This window comes from Canis aureus, chromosome 23 (assembly GCF_053574225.1).
Source record: "Canis aureus isolate CA01 chromosome 23, VMU_Caureus_v.1.0, whole genome shotgun sequence".
In the NCBI taxonomy this organism is placed as follows: domain Eukaryota; kingdom Metazoa; phylum Chordata; class Mammalia; order Carnivora; family Canidae; genus Canis; species Canis aureus.
In genome coordinates, this window is record NC_135633.1 from 6,210,266 (window position 1) to 6,226,865 (window position 16,600).

General features: G+C 35.2%; 2 long non-coding RNA genes across 2 annotated transcripts in view; one reads left to right on the forward strand and one right to left on the reverse strand.

Annotated features, from left to right (window-relative positions):
• LOC144294524 (uncharacterized) overlaps positions 1-16,600 on the reverse strand; it is a 267,849-nt gene that overhangs the window by 47,626 nt on the left and 203,623 nt on the right. The gene's annotated exons all lie outside the window — the stretch shown is intronic.
• On the forward strand, positions 1,045-2,833 carry LOC144295240 (uncharacterized). Its single transcript, XR_013362579.1, has 2 exons — positions 1,045-1,362; positions 2,083-2,833. It is a non-coding gene; the product is annotated as an uncharacterized LOC144295240 (long non-coding RNA).

The following is a 16,600-nucleotide window of genomic DNA, read 5'->3' on the forward strand; positions in this document are numbered from 1 at the left end:
AGTGACTTTGAGATGATTGGGTGATTTATTAAATTATTAAGCATAAAATAAGAGATTCATTATTACAGCTTCCCACCTTTCAAAAGCATTTATATAAAGAGTCTAAGACAAATAGTAGTTGTTTTGTAAACATGCTAATGGCTATGAAAGTAATAAATCCCAAACCAAAACCCTCAGGCCATTTCCTCCAATGTTTGGTTATAGATCTCATTTTTCTTAGTTTTAACTGAAATTCTTTTTTAAATTTGACTTTTTTCCTCCTCTTCTTTTCTTCCTCTTTTTTATTTCTATTTTTATGGACTTGAAAAATAAATACTTTGATGTTTAGAAAAAAAAAGTGAAGTTAATTATCTTGAGTACTAATTATAAATCACTTCACAAAATGCTATTTGCTAAGTCAAATGATGTAAATTATTTCTACCATTTCTTTGTTTTATTTCCATTGCTATCATTCATTCCTAAAGCTTTTCCAGTTTCACTTGATCCTTTAATTTTTATTTTTTAATTTAATTTTTTTTCAAAGTTTCATTCATTTGTTTTAGAGAGAGAGCATGCAAGCAGGGTGGAGAAGGGCAATGGGAGAGGGAGAGAGAAATTTAAGAGGACTCCCTGCTGAGCCTAGAACCCCATGCCAGGGACCCTAAGACCTGATCTCATGATGTGAGCCAAAACCAACAGTTAGATGCTTAATCAACTGAGCCACTCAGGTGCTCCTCATTTTTATTTTGTTTTATTTTTTAAATTTTATTTATTTATTTATTTATTTATTTATTTATTTATTTATTTATTATGGGCAGGGGGATAGAGGTAGAGGGAGAAGGAAAGAGTCTTAAGCAGATTCTGGGCTGAGCATGGTGCCAAACAAGGGGCTCGATTTCACAACTCTGACATCACAACCTGAGCCAAAACAGAATTCAATTCTTAACCAATTGTGCCACCCAGTCACCACTGACTTCATTCTCTTAAACAAAGGTAGTCAAAGTAAGACACAGAGTTCTAATGGAATGAGAGCTTGAACAATATAGAATGGAATGAATGATGAATTTTTAGATTCTTATGTATTCAAGTCTTCCTTACTTTACTTGGTTTTGACATTACTTGCTTTTGTTTTGTTTCCTTTAGTAGATTCTTTCTTATTTGCATTGTTGCTGACTCTGTTAGAGTTTGTTATTCTATCTCTGTAATGTGGATGACTTATTTTGATCTTCTAAAATCACTTAATTTGAATTAAGTGAATTCACTTAATTTCACCATTCCTCAAACTTGATTGTCTTGGTCTTGAGTCTCCTACATACAATATCATCAAGAATTTTGGATAAAAAATGTCTGCAGAGAGTTGACTCCTAAGATATATATAACCAGGTAATATTTATCATGTATTGAGAGTTGATTTTGTTCCAGATACTTTGTAGTAAAGATCTCATTAAATCCACATAAGAAAGAAGTGGATATTATCCTCCTTATCCAGATGAGGCCAAGGATTACATGCGTAGTGAGCACAAAAGTGGCCTTGGAAATCATGTCTATCTTTTGATGCAAATCATTTTTCTAAATACAAGGTATTTTTCTTGCCCCTTTTGCTCCTTTCCTTTATTACCTTTTTCCTCTTTTATTTTCTTTCCATCTCCTTCATGTTTCCTTTTACTTTATCCTTATTTTATTCAAGGCTGGAAGGGTCAAAGATGAGTTGAGTCAGGACCTTAAAATTAAGTAATTCCTATACTAAAGCTTCATTTTATATACATATGTTAACATCCGCTAAATATTTTTAAATTAAACAATGAATAAAAAGTGAATCTCTAATGTGACCAAGATGGTGGAATAGGAGACCTCAGCCTCCATTCCCCCACAATGATAAATAATTAAATAGTAACCTATAAACAAGAACAGTTCTAGAAGAGCCGTGTAGTACACTTAAGAACTTCAGCAACATAGGAGAACAAAAACTTGAGAATAACTGCATAAGAAAGAAAAGAAAAACAGGTTCACTTGCCTACATTACCTCATCCCTGAGCAGCTAGAAAGAGTCGTTCTCACCAAAAAAGGGAAATCAGGTGAGCACCAGGTTCTGCATTCTTTCAGAGCACCCTACCAAGGACCTGCTTCAATTTCACCCCGCTCAGAGACCAACAAACCTCAGATGTTCCTAGTCTCTGCTAGGAATAAGAAAGAAAACTGTGCTACTAGTATCAGCTGCACAGTGGGAGCTACCTCTGTTCCCAGTGATCTGCTCTGCAAACAATCCCAGCAGCTTTCGCCAGAGAAGAAACCAGTCTCCCTGCAGATTTCACTAGTCTTTGCCCCGCAGTTATTTATCTTTGCTGTTGTCTCCTGCATCAGTCCCTCCTGCTATCCCACTCCAAGACCAGGACCCTTAATGGCAGCCAGCCCAGGCCTCGGGAGCTGTGCATCTGCTAAAAAGCAGCATCATACAGTGGATACAACTGATATAATGGAAATACAAAGGATCATGAGAAGGCTGAACAATCACACGCCAACACATTGGACAACCCAGAAGAAACCGAGAAACTCCTAGAAAAGACAACCTACACAGATAGAATCAGGAAGAAATAAAAAATCTGAACAGACCAATAACAAGTGAGGACATTGAATCAGTAATTAAAACCACTCACCAAAAAAAAGCTGAGAAACAGACGACTTCACTGGTGAATTCAGTCAAACTTTTAAAGAAGGAATGAATGCCAATTCTGCTCAAACTCTCCCAAAAACAGAAGAGGAAAGAAAACTAATAAACTTATTTTATAAGACTGCATTACTCAGATGCCAAAGCCAGATGAAGATCCTATTAAAAAAATTAAAAAAAAAAATAAAACCACAGGCCACCATCCTTGATGAATATAGGTGCAAAAATTCTCAACAAAAAGTAGCAAAGTAAATTCAACAGCACATTGAAAGAACCATACAAAATGGTCAAGTGGAATTTATCCCTAGAAACAAGGATGGTTCAACATATTTTCCCAGAGTATATAAGATTTTATTTTGTTGATTTTTATTTCTTTAATTTGATGGACCACTTAACCTCTGAAAATCATTATTAAATTTACTGTGGTAATTGCTTCCAAGTCACTGTTTATCTGGGGGTGCCTGGCTGGCTTAGTCAGTAGAGCATGTAACTTGATCTCAGCATCATGAGTTCAAGCCCCATGTTGGGCATAAAGCTTACTTTTAAAAAATGTCACCGTTTATCTGAATAAACATAAATACCTTCTAATATGATATCACTTATGTAGTCATAGATTCTTATTTGAAAGCAAACTAATATAGCATTATTTATTCATAAGGTAAGAATGGAAGCTCAAATTGCACTGCTTATTTTATTTTTAATTTTCCCCATGGGAACTTCAATGCATCTAGCTTAAAACAAACTTTTTTTTTTTTTTTTTTTTTTGCTTTATTTTGAGATGAACAGGAATATACGCTCGGGAGGCTTCTCAATATCATAAATTCAGAGAAAGTTTTGGGAGAAATCAATCTTCTGAACAAATGCATCATATAGCTTGCAAAAGCACTTGAAAAAATAAATGTGCCTTGTCCATTCTATAATCCAAGATTAGTTGTATTGGTAAAGCTAAAAATCAAAACATGGGGATTCATGCCTAAAGCCATGTTAAATTAGGTTTTAAAATATTCTATTGCTGATTTGTTCTTTCAGTGGTCACATACTAAGTGGAAGAAATAAAATATAAATACATAAATACAGAGTTTCTTCTGACTCCAAACCACTTGTTATTTCCATTCTATATGGCAATACGATCAACATAGTATTATTTTTTATTCTGGCAGGTTTCCTCATTGCCTGCCATTGTCAGAGCTGGAATTTAAGGCTTGTCATCATTTACACTTGGAAATGGAATTAATTTCATGCATGGAATTAATACAATACATTCTCTGTGATTCTGTTGTTGATTTGGCGGTTTGATGATTAGCCTTACATCATGCTTAAGCATATTTTATACCTTGGAAATCGTGGTGGATAACCTGCTTGGGATAAGGCAACAGACTATACTGTCTTCTTTACTGAACTGAATGTCAGGGAAACACAAATATTATTTGTGAGGAATATGAGTCCAGTGACTTGACACTGTTCTATCAAGTACTCAGAGATGGATCACAAGTAGATCAGCAATTTAAGCAACTACTAATAAGTATTTTGTCATCTTCTCTTTTGGAATATGGACATCCTTCCCTAGCAAGGATGGTTAATTTTTGCCTCTGTTACTGGGAACACCAGGTGATGGGCAACTTTCTTGTTTCATTCTAAAAAGTCTTTGTGCTAATAGGGTGTGCTGGTCCCTCGAAGGACTTGTCCACCAATAGTCTATTTGGGTCTTATTGTTATTTAAGAACTATAACATGTCCCTTCCCCACTTTATTTCTATCCCCAACCACATTGTTATCTAGTAATCAACACAATGGAAGTATTAGTATTTGGCTATTTTTGCCTAAGTAATGACAGTTTTATGTGGTTCAGCCTAATATATTTCTATTGAACTCACTACCTAGTACCTGTTCCAGATAATGTTCCAGATAGATTTAAAAGATTTGAGATTATTTTGGAAAACTCTTAAACATAATAACAAGAACAAAATAAAATTCTGATAATAAGAGTGTGAATGAGTGTGTGTGTGTGAAGTTCTCACAGCATATGAAATATTGTAGAAATGTAGGAAGGGGAAGAACACTACTGGATGTTTTCTAACACATCCACTGTGATACATTTTACTATTTTGGTACTATTTTTACATGTAAAATTTCCACAAGTTCATTCGAAATAGGAACCTTTTTGCCTACTCTGCATTTTCCATGAGGCCTTGGCGATGACTTTGTTCAAATGGCAGTGCAGCATTCTGCCTTTTTCATGCCTGTTACAAAATCATTGAAGTCAGCTCTTGAAGCTGTAAAACATAAATCACATTACTTGTTATTCTACAACCATATTAAACCTTGCAATTTCCTTCACAAGGAAACCTAACACCCAGTGTGAGTGTCATCTTGTGGAGTGATTCAAATTACATATGTGAGAATTGGCCATTTTAATCACAGTGTCTTTATGTAGCTGTTGATGTGTATGTGTCCATGGGGAGTTTGGGAACAGGGAATTAATACTATCATGGATTGGATTGGGGGGAGAAGAAATACTGTGATGTGAGTTCTTCAATCTCTATCTATGGAGCTTTTCTGTTTGGTCACTGATTCACCGTCATTTGAAGATTCATTATTTCTGTTTTAATCATTTTTTCCTTTGAAAATTGTCACTCTCGTCTTATACAACTAGGAAAATATATAGAAGTAAGGACTCTAGAGCTTTAAGAGACCCACCAGAACAATCGCTTGGCCAATTTTGAGAGTAGATAATGTCCATTCCTGAGGCAGGATGTTTCTTTCTAGAGACCAACCTTCTGAGTAGATTAATAGTAGGAATTAATGTTATCACAGCCAAATGCATAAATGTCCTACTATTGAGCTTCCATGTGTTTCATGATACACTAGAAAGAGCAGAAGTAACAAAATAGCAATTATAATTTATTGAATCACCACTCTGTATTTTATGTGTATTACTTATGTTTACCACAAGAGAAAATACCATTATCATGCCCATTTTATAGACAAGACACCTGAGAACCAGAGTGTGTCCAAGGTCACCATAGTAAGTGGTTGAGCTAGAATTGATGTCTAGATCTGTTTTACTCTAATATCTAAGCTGCTAATTACCATATTATGTTGACTGTTTGGATTATCTATTGGTGTCTAACAAACTATCCAAAACCTGAGTGCCTGAAATAACAATAATTTATTTTGTTCATAAGTCTGCAATTTGGGCATATCTCAGTCCATTTCTGTGACATCAAGTGGGTAACACATCTGGGATAAAGGGATCCATTTTTTTTTTAAAGAGTTGAATTTGAGAATTTAATATTAATGAGGGAATGAGATTAAAAAAAAAAAAAAAACCACCACCAACAACAAAAAACAACAGATCACTAGGGATAAAGTATCCACTTTCAGAATGGTCAGTCACATGGCTTATATAGTAGTTTAAGCTGTTGCCCTCTCTTCATGTGGGCATCTCTACAATGTATCTGAGGATTTCTCTTACTATGCTGGCTAAATTTTAAGGGGATCCTAAAAGAACCAAGGGGAAGCTGTGATAACTTTAATGGCTTAATATCTTAGTTTAATAAGAAATAGAGCTCTAGCTGTGCCATAATCACAAATCTACCCTACTCAACAGAAGGGAACACAGATATCATCGTCTTATGGAAGGACTGACAAAATCACATGGTAAGAAGAGAGTGAGGTGAGTGGCATTAGGCCATCCATTTTTGAAGATACAGTCTACTAGACCTACCTATTTGCATGTTCGGAGAATCAACAACCCACTAGTCATGAGTTTTTATTTAAATAAAACTTTTGCATATTACAAAGCTATTTACATTACAGAAAATACAAGTATAGATTGAATAAAAAAAAAAATCTAAGAAGTTCCCAAATCTCACCCACTCAGACATATAGTGTTATATACACACTTGGGTATATTCTTTCAATCCCTCGTCTGTGTGTGTACATGTGTTCATGTGTGTGGTGTATCATACAGTATATGCATGTGTCTTCTAGACATATATCCAAACATACAGATGTACACACACATGCACACACATACACACATTTCAGTCACATTATTGATCCTTAATCATTCTTCCTGTCGGCCATCAGAACTATACCTATGAGGTCTATTGATGTTCAGCCTTTCCCTCTATAATTTAGGACTGGCCGTCATAGTCACTAAAGTTTATAATATCTGATCCCCAAAAGGAAAACCTAACACTCTTCATTTACTTATGATTAATGTCCTTCTCATCTTCCTGTCTTCCTACGTTTACTGTTAAATTCACAACCAGTGCTCATGCTGATAGGAGGGCCTTTGGATGTAGCACATTACATGGGTTCTACGGACACATATGGTATTGATTGAAGGATATGAAATCATATTAACAGAGACATGGGAGCAGAGGCTAGAAATATGCTTGTACTGCTGGTCATGTTCTCCTGACTTTTATTCAAAGAACATGCTTCAGTCAGCTGCTAGTCTAAGTGTAAGACATATACATCAGACACAGAACTGACCCACAGCTTTGAGCCAAGCACATCCTGAGCCAGCCTCGCTCTGCAGAACCAGCTGACCTGCAGGTTCATATGTAAGAATAAAGTATTGATGTTTTTTCACTGAGTTTTAGAGTACTTCTGTTAGTCAAATAGTTTACAAATTCATCAGGAAGAAACGTTGAATACCTAGCTTCTATCAAAATTTACATACAAAGTGAAGTTTTGCATCAACCACCTGACAATGACAGTCATTAATCCTGAACTTTTAGAATTATAACACTACTTAGGATCAAAACTGTCCACTTTCAAATTTAAAGAGAAAAGACATTGTTAGGCTAACAAAGGCAGTTTACTTTTGAGTTAGAAACATTTGAGTGATGAGAAAATCAGGCATAAAAAACAAAACTGGATAAAGAAGTGATTTTTTAAAATACAGCATATACTGGTAAGAGTTCTAAAATTGGAAACTATTCCAGGAATGGCCTACATGACCTTGAGGAAATCATGCTTTCAATTATCCTTGTGTATAACATGAATAGATTAGAACAGACATTCTCCTGTGCCCTTTGATGTTGTAATATTCTGACCAATTTCTAGAATGTAAATAGGAACTAACAAGAATGAGCTCTTACTCTCAAGGTGAAGCTATCAGAAGTAGATGGTACTAGTAAAAAGATCCCTGTAAATGGCCAAAAACAGAAAGTAAGTAAGATCCCAAAGCTTTATTCTTCAATGAAGACTACAGGGTGATTTCTATTAGAAACAGAGTGAGAACTTGCTTATATACTTGTGTGATATAATCTGTCTTCCAATATTGATTGATTAATATGGTGGCAAAATTCTTCTTTAAAGACAAAAGCAAAGCTTCATTATCTAAAATTGTCCAATACTTTGATACAATAATTATTCCTTACCACATTTTTCTTACTTTATACTTGTAAACTATTTGAACGCTGGGTCATAGAGACTAGGATACTTCTTTTTGCTCTCTGAAAACATAGCCAAAACTCCCAAATAATATTGTCCTTCTTGACAATCATCATATTGTTTCACTCATAAGGGGAATATAAGAAATAGTGAAAGGGGACTATAAGGGAAAGGAGGGGAACTGAGTGTGAAAAATTAGGAAGATAAGCCATGGAAGACTTCTAACTCTGGGAAACAAAGGGTTGCAGAAGGAGAGGGAGGGAAGAGGGGTTGGGATAACTGGGTGATGGGCACTGAGGAGGGCACTTGATAGGATGAGCACTGAGTGTTATACTTACTATATGTTGGCAAATCGGACTTAAATAAAAACAATTAAAAAATATTGTCCTTCTTGTAAGACAAATCATCAAGGTGATAGGTCAAAGATCTCCTATCTATAACTTTGTGAGGCAGGCAGGGAAATATAATATTACCCTCAGTAGAGAAAAGTAGCTTACCTTCAGCCCTATCTCATACCCCTACTATGGTTGTACCTTCCTCATTACTTGCATTTGTGTCTACTTTTTTTTTTTCATTTTTATTTATTTTTTTAAAGATTTTATTTATTTAGTTGAGAGAGAGCATGAGCAGAGGGGAGGAGCAGAGGGAAATAGAGAAGCGGACTTCTCCCTAAACTGGGAGCCTGACACTGGGCTGCATCCCAGGATGCTGAAAACATGACCTGAGCCACCCAGGCTCCTCGATGCCTACCTTTAAAGTCACAGCTTAAATACCACCTTCTCCAAGGATCTGCTGTGAATGTTTCAATATTAATCACTATTTTAATATTAAGTAATGTATTTATTTAATAGCACATAAATAAGTAGTTTAATTATGTATTACTATAACAAAGGTGACTATGCATTCTCCAGATGCCATTCTTTCTTCTTTCAGCCTTCCTAATAATAAATGGGACTAACTGAGATCTAACCAATTTTTTTAAAGATTTTTTTTTTTATTTCTAAGTAATCTCTACACACAACTTAGGGCTTGAACTCACAACCCAAGATCAAGAGTTGTAACCTCTATTGAACTGAGCCAGCCAGTTGCCCTGAGATCTAACAAACTGTATGTGAACAGAAATATGTAGGCACTTCCAAGCCTGGTTCATAAAGAACTCACACATGGACCTCCACATTCTTTCCATTTTTCTCTTGATACAAGAAAACACTATACCTTTGAAACTCGTGTTGATGTCAGAGCCATGGTGTAGAAAAATATACAGTTTCATGAATTAGGACAGAGCGAATAGCCACTTGCCAATCAGAGGCATCCATTTTTTTCATTTTTAGACTTTATGTGAGTAAGAAATAATCATCTTCTGTGTAATGCCACTGTGATTTTGCATTTTATCATTCTTATCTAGCATTGCAGTAAGTAGCATAAAATTTAGTACTTTGAAATGGGATTCTACTTTAACAATGAGCTAAAGTATTTGTCTTTTTTTTATAGTGTTTCATATGTGTGTGATGAGGAACAAAGTGTTAGATGGGAGAAAGTATGCTTTGGGGAAATATTTGGTAAAGCAGATACTTTCGCTTACATGGAATATAGATGACAGGTTCTCAGAGAGCCATGATTCTAGAGAAATTTTTGGAGAGTGAAAGTTTTGTATATGTTGCTTACTTTTTGACTGACTATAGCAAGAAAAGAACTGGCCAAGATTTTGTAGGTTTTCAAGCAAAAATCAAAGGGAATTGAGAGAAATCAGAGATCAAGGGTCATATGGGCTAAGGGAAAAAAAAAAAAAAAAAGAGTCCTGAATGTTGAATAGTGTAAAATAAGAATAAAAAGACATTGAGATACAAAGGCCCAGAAAAATTCTTGGTTGAACAAAATGTTCCAGCCTTGAGGTAAATAAATCCCAGAATAAGGGGACACCCTCCCACGGACTGTATTGATGGAGAGCTTGAGATAAACTATTGAGACATTGAAAATAACTTGTTCTACTAAAAGGGCAAAACCTTTAATGGTATGTAATTGCTCTAAATGATGAAGTAGCACAAGCTTCTAATAACAAAGCGGCAGAGTGAATCAAAAAGCAGAGATTTTCAATTATAGTGAGAGCACTATACAGTGCTAATGCTAATTCCCTCCACAGCTGTCCTGGGAAAATTCTCATTCTAAAAATATAAATTATAGTGCCAAACTTCTACTTTTCATTGCCTACCCCCCCATTGTTTCTTTGTCACTAATGACCTCGTGATTGCCAATTTTGATGGCATTTTCAATAATTTAGTTATTTTTTAGCACTTCCCTTGTACTGTGAATAGAGAGATTAACGGAATATGGTTCTTGTCCTCAAGAATCTCCTATTCGAGGAAGGAGGTTGTATCAAAGTCAAATCTATGACTGAAACTTCCCAATAAGAGTTGCCACAGACGGATGGTAGCGACACTCATGCTGAGCGTAGCATAACCTATAGGGTTGTCAAACCACAATGTTGTACAACAGAAACCAACGTAACATTGTGTGTCAACTATGCTTTAATTAAAAAACGAAAAAAGAGCAAGTTGCCAAAACAATAAAATTACTATGATACTCTAGAAAAAGCGATCAAACACTCAAGGGATAATCTCAGAGGTTTCATAAAGATTTGGAATTAAAGTTAGACTTTAGAACCTACTGCTTCTAGCAGTATGGCAGCAGGAACCAGCTTGAAACCCTCTGCTTAGAAAAAAACTCTATAGAAATGTTCTATAGTTTAAAAAAGTCAGTCTCAGTCAAATAAACCTCAACCATTTATCAAAGGCAACCTATTTCCCAATATGTATTTGAGAATTTCACAATAAACACTTGTTAGAAAACATCTTGGGTTATAAAGGAAGATGGAAACAGAGCATACAGGCAGGTTTTGCAAATTGAATGATCAAAGAAATGCCTGATGCGTAGGATGTTTCACTTGCAGACGTCAACATTTTCTGATCACCTCTTACCCATAGGCAGGTTCCCTGCTTGAGATTCTCAGCTTGCACATACTCCAAAATGCAGTTTCTAAAATTCTAATGGCCTTATTACAGGATAATTCCTTTTGGCTAGTAAATTAAGTAACACATGTCCACTGAGGTCAAACCTTTCATCAATGATATTTTAAAAGTTTTGTTCTGGGGTACTGGGTGGTATAGTCAGTTAAGCACCCAACTCTTGGTTTTGACTCAGGTTGTGATCTCAGGGTCATGAAATCAAGCCCCATGTCAGGCTCCATGCTCAGTGTGAGGTCTACTTGAGACTCTCTCCCTCTCCCTCTGTGCCTCCCCTTTTCTCTCTCTCTCTCCCTCAAGTAAGTAACTAAGTAAGTAAGCAAATAAGTAAATAAGTCTTTCTAAAAAATATTTTTCTCTCACTGTCATCTATAATTTAGGTAGGATTGGATAAGAGCATGGACTTTGGAACTCAATGCCGTCTATGCAACTCACTAGGTTGTTTGGCCTTAAATAATTCATTTAACCTCAATCTTCTTTATGACAATATAGGGATGATATTATTACTTTCTGCCTGGGCTATAGTATGGATTATGTATGGAAAAAGCATAAAACAATGAAAGTTGTTTTTTTCCTCTTAAAATCCTTCTCCTTTTTGATTCAATCTTGCCCTCAATTCATGGGGTCCAACTCAACTTCTAGTACTTTAATTGATTTTAGACATTCAGATAAGTTTTGATACTAAGACTAGAGGTTGGCATGGACTCAGCCCACAGGGGCTCTTCCTTCATGATGAAGAAACATTTAACTTTCGTTAGTTCCATTCACACCTCTATCTCAGTGCCTAATACAGTGCTTGGGACATGGTAAATGCTCAATAAATGTTTGTCAACTTAATAAATAGATGAACAATATATAATAGACAAGGATGTGATAAATATAACAGTGGTACAAAGAAGGCAAATAAGGAGAGCAGATGGGAGAGATCAGTTACTTCTCAGAATAGTATGTATAAATGGAGAAGTGGGTTGGTGAAAAGAGAATTCTACTAACCCACTAGGATGATGATGAGTTTCCTTTATCTTCCTATTTCATATTAAAATTATCTAAGAAGATCTTAATGAAATCCCATGAACTAGTCAGTCCAGTAATCTCCAATATACATTTTGGCACCATTTTACACTATAATTAACACCATATTTTACCTGCTTCATTTAACATAATATCTCTAAAAATAAATTCAGTCTTGTAATAGGGTCAGCTTTGACATTTATTCTAAAAGATCATTTTAGCATTTTTAATTAAAGATATTCATGTTATAGTTTATTATCTGTCATGACGGTGTTGGCAGTGAGCCCGTCTTCTGTATGGATCCAAAAAGGAATAATGAATTAAGCTTTAGCTTTGATACCAAGAGACTTCAAATCATTTCTTTGTTGTTCCCTATTAATTCTGTGACCAAAGGAAAGTCATCGATTCATACTGAAATTCTTTTTCCCCACATGTAAAATGAATATTTCATTATAATACCCTGCTATTACTACTCCAGAGAGTTTCTTAAAGGATTAAGTTAAAAAAAAAAAAAAAAGATTAAGTTAAATAAAAATAAAGTTATTTTTAAAGTTAAAAAGATAGAATAAATGCTAAAAAGTAAAAGCATTTTATAACAACAGTTCTAGTCATAATAATACTGCTTCTTGTAAATTTATGAACTTTCTTTAGAAATTCCCATTCTAGATTCTTTTGGAGGGGCTGTATTTACCTATTCTCAGAAGTAGGTTGGGATGCTAAAATCCCCATCTCTCTCTTGTGTAATTATTTAGTAAATCTGAAATATTTAGTGTCCCTACTTAATGTTGGTCATTTTGGGGGACATATTTGAGTATTTATTTATTCCTGATGACCTGGGTGTTATAGGAAGGGATGGATTCAGGTTTTGTGAAGCCTAAAGTTCATACTCTTTTACTACTCTTTTAAGAAAGAGAATAGACAATTATGAATATAAAACGAGATGTGCAAGTTAATATATAATTAGAAAGAGAAAATAATTTAGAACAGATTGCAAATTAGAAAAAGCTAATTAATAACACAAGTCACCAAAGACAAATAAAATATACTTTCATTAATTATCTGCCTGACATATCTTTATACTGTGTCAGTATCTACAAGCTCTTTGGTTGCCTCCTGGTATGGGTAAAATTTTATTATTTTCCTACAGAAATAATAAAAGAAAAATAGCATTTTATCTAGCATTATTTATCCAAATTTGTTTTTGTATTACATATACTTCTAAAAATATAATCTGCCTTCTCAATTCATTATATGGTAAAAAATTACAGTCATATAATTTTAGGAAAATCAATAGAAAATTTCTTAATATATATAAGATTTGGAAGAACTTTCCTCAACCTAACTCTTGACTCTCTATGTATGCATTAGACTTTAGTTCTATTCTATCGTAGACATATTTCCAGTGGGTAGGATAGGCTCATATTGTGCACCATCAGTTTAAATCACTGGTGGAGTTGGTACAGAGCAGTTGAAGTATTCCTAGAAGACATTCCTATATTGGTCTGGGAATACCTCATTACATATGCATATGATTTTGAGCCACATGATTATATTTCACTAAATTCAATCTAAAAGTACCTCTCATTCACTTTCCTCTTAGCTAGATCACTAAATTCTCTACAGTTGCTCCACTGCTTCTCAACATGAGGGGAACATGTGATAAGATGTGAGTTGGAGACAGTGGTCTAATTTGTATATGGTTAAAATATTTTATAAAAATGTATGTAAATGAATATAAAATGGTACAGCCACTCTGGAAAACAGTTTGGAATTTCTTATAAACATGCAATTACTATATGACCTAGCAATTGTACTCTTGGGCATTTATACCAGAGAAATGAAAACTTACGTTCACATAAAAACCTGTACATGAAGGTACATTACAGCTTAATTTGTAATAGCCAGAAAAGGGAAACCCAAATATCCTTCAGTTGGTGAAACAACTGAAGTATGTTAATAATATGGAATACTACTGTGGGTTGTACATAAAATATTTTTATGTTCCTGCAGATTTGGAGCTTTCTGAATACATTTTGCTGAAAACGTGAGAACTAGGGCTGAGCAAGCCAGGAGAACTTAATTTACAATTGTCAAGATAGTGCAGGAACCCTAGGGAAACCTACCTAACTCCAGAGGTATTCATTTACATTTCAAAAGAAAATAAAGATCCGTATCTTGAAGACATCTCTAGGTCATAAAAGTCAGAGACACCAAAGATTATCTGCATTTGGAGAGATATATTTACATTGCAAAAGCTAGAGGGAGGAACCAGGGACCTTCACATCCCCTTTCCTTGGAGCAAAGATTTTTTTTCTCTTCTTCTGGGAGGAAATGGGGCCGGGGAGCCAGTTGTCTCCATTTCTTGTACACTCACAGAGAATATCTATCTTATTCCATTCTTCACTAATGGCACAGACTTTGAAGTTTGTATGTATAGGAATTTCCACCTGACTTCTATCATGCTGTCTCTTTAAGAATTGGGGGGAGGAATCCACACCATTATTTGATTTTTTTTTTCATTATTTGATTTTTAAGTGAATAATGTTAATCTGTCTCTGATCCAGAATACTTCATGTGCATATTCAAGACAAAATGAATTATGATGAATACTAAAATTTCAACAATATTCATCAATAGGAAGGAATGAGCTGTTGATAATGCTACAACTTGTATATTGAGGGAATTATGCTAGTTTATTTATTTTTTGAAGATTTTATTTATTTATTTATTTATTTGAGAGAGAGAGAGCACAGAGGGAGAGGGGAAATCAGACTCCTGGTTAAGCAGAGGGCCACACAGGCTCCATCCCAGGACCCCAAGATCATGACCCAAAGCCGAAGCCAAAGCAGACCTTTAACCAACTGAGCCACGCAGGTGTCCCTGGTATTATGCTAAGATTAAAAAAGAAAAAGACAGTGGATCCCACAGGTTACATACTGCATGATTCCATTTGTATGACAATTTTGAAATAACAATAGACACATAGAACAGATTCATGGTTCCCAGGAGTAGGTATGGAAGGGAAGTGCATCTTGATTGGGATAGTGAATGCAGAAACCTACATGTGTGTTAAAATTGCACAGAACTAAATGCACGCACACACAGAGAAATGAACGCATGTACAACTGGCAAAATTTGAGTAAGATTGGTGTATTTTATCAACATCACATTTCTGGTTTTGATGTTATAGTGTTGTTTTGCAAGACGTTACCTTTGGAGGAAACTGGGTGAAGAGAACATGGTCTCTGGTCTCCCTCTGTGTTATTTATTACAGTTGCGTGTGAATCTACAATGATCTCAAATAAAAACATTAACAAAAATAACATGAGCAGATGAGCCCAGCATTAGAGCCCCTTTGGGGCCTTGAAAGGCTGTGTCTCTGAAGTTCATGCTCAGTCACGTTATGGTCATTGTTTGTTCATGAGCACTGAGCTGAAAGCGCTGTGACTTATCCTGGTCCGGTTTGACCTTTAAATCAGTGCAGAGCTTAAATAGAGACTCCATGAGGGAAGGGAATTTGTATTATCCATCACTGCATCCTCAGGAACTATTACTGTCTGATATAAAGCAGACATTCCAGAGAATTAATAAAGTCAAAACAAAACAGAACAAAACTACATGAATCCTGATTTTATCTCAACAGTGCCTGGCTATTTGGGTTTTACTTATTTATACCGTGCCATTAGACTGCTCTAAAATAATCTGTCGTTAAGTGATTTATTACCAAATAAATGTGAGGAGTGCTGGGTATATTTGAAAGAGCCCCAATCTGTTCCCAGCACAGTAATAAAGTACCGGTAATGCAAATTTAGTGTCAGGGTAGGAAGACTGTCTCAGTGTAGACATATGGATTCTTTGAGAATACCACCAGAGAATTAGCCTGCTGAAGCATTATTTCTGTTTCTTTTCTTTCTTTCTTCTTTTTCTTCTTCTTCTCCTTCTCCTTCTTCTTCTTTTTATTTATTTTTTATTTTTATTTTTTATTTTTTTCCTATTCTCAGCCAGCTGGCAGATCTTCGAAGTCCAGGGACTACAATCCTTAATATCTTTTGAAATTTGTGGGTTAGGATCAACATTTGAGAGGGATGAACATAAAAGGTTTAGAAAGGTTCAATAACTTGCTCAAGATCTCAGACAGTAAGTGGTGAAGCTGACACTTGAACTAAGGATTTTCTTTCTCGAAAATCTGTGCTTATTCTATCACGAATGAGCTTGTGAGCAGCAAATCTGGAAAGGTATTTATATCTTCGGTCCTGTGATAAAATATCTCCCTCTCTGCAGATACTAAAAAACAACTCTCATAACTGAGTTTTGTTTTGTTTCTGCTTTCTCCTGTTAGAATATCCACTAACTTAGGACAGCCTGAAACGTTAATTTTTAGAAAGACACATGCAGCAGCTAGATATGATTACGATTCCTTAATAGCTATGTGCTATTAAGTCTGGGGCAAAACCAAACTGGGCATTTCACCTTGTGAGAGAGTCTGGGGGATGAAAAAGAGAAGGCAGGAGGTGGGG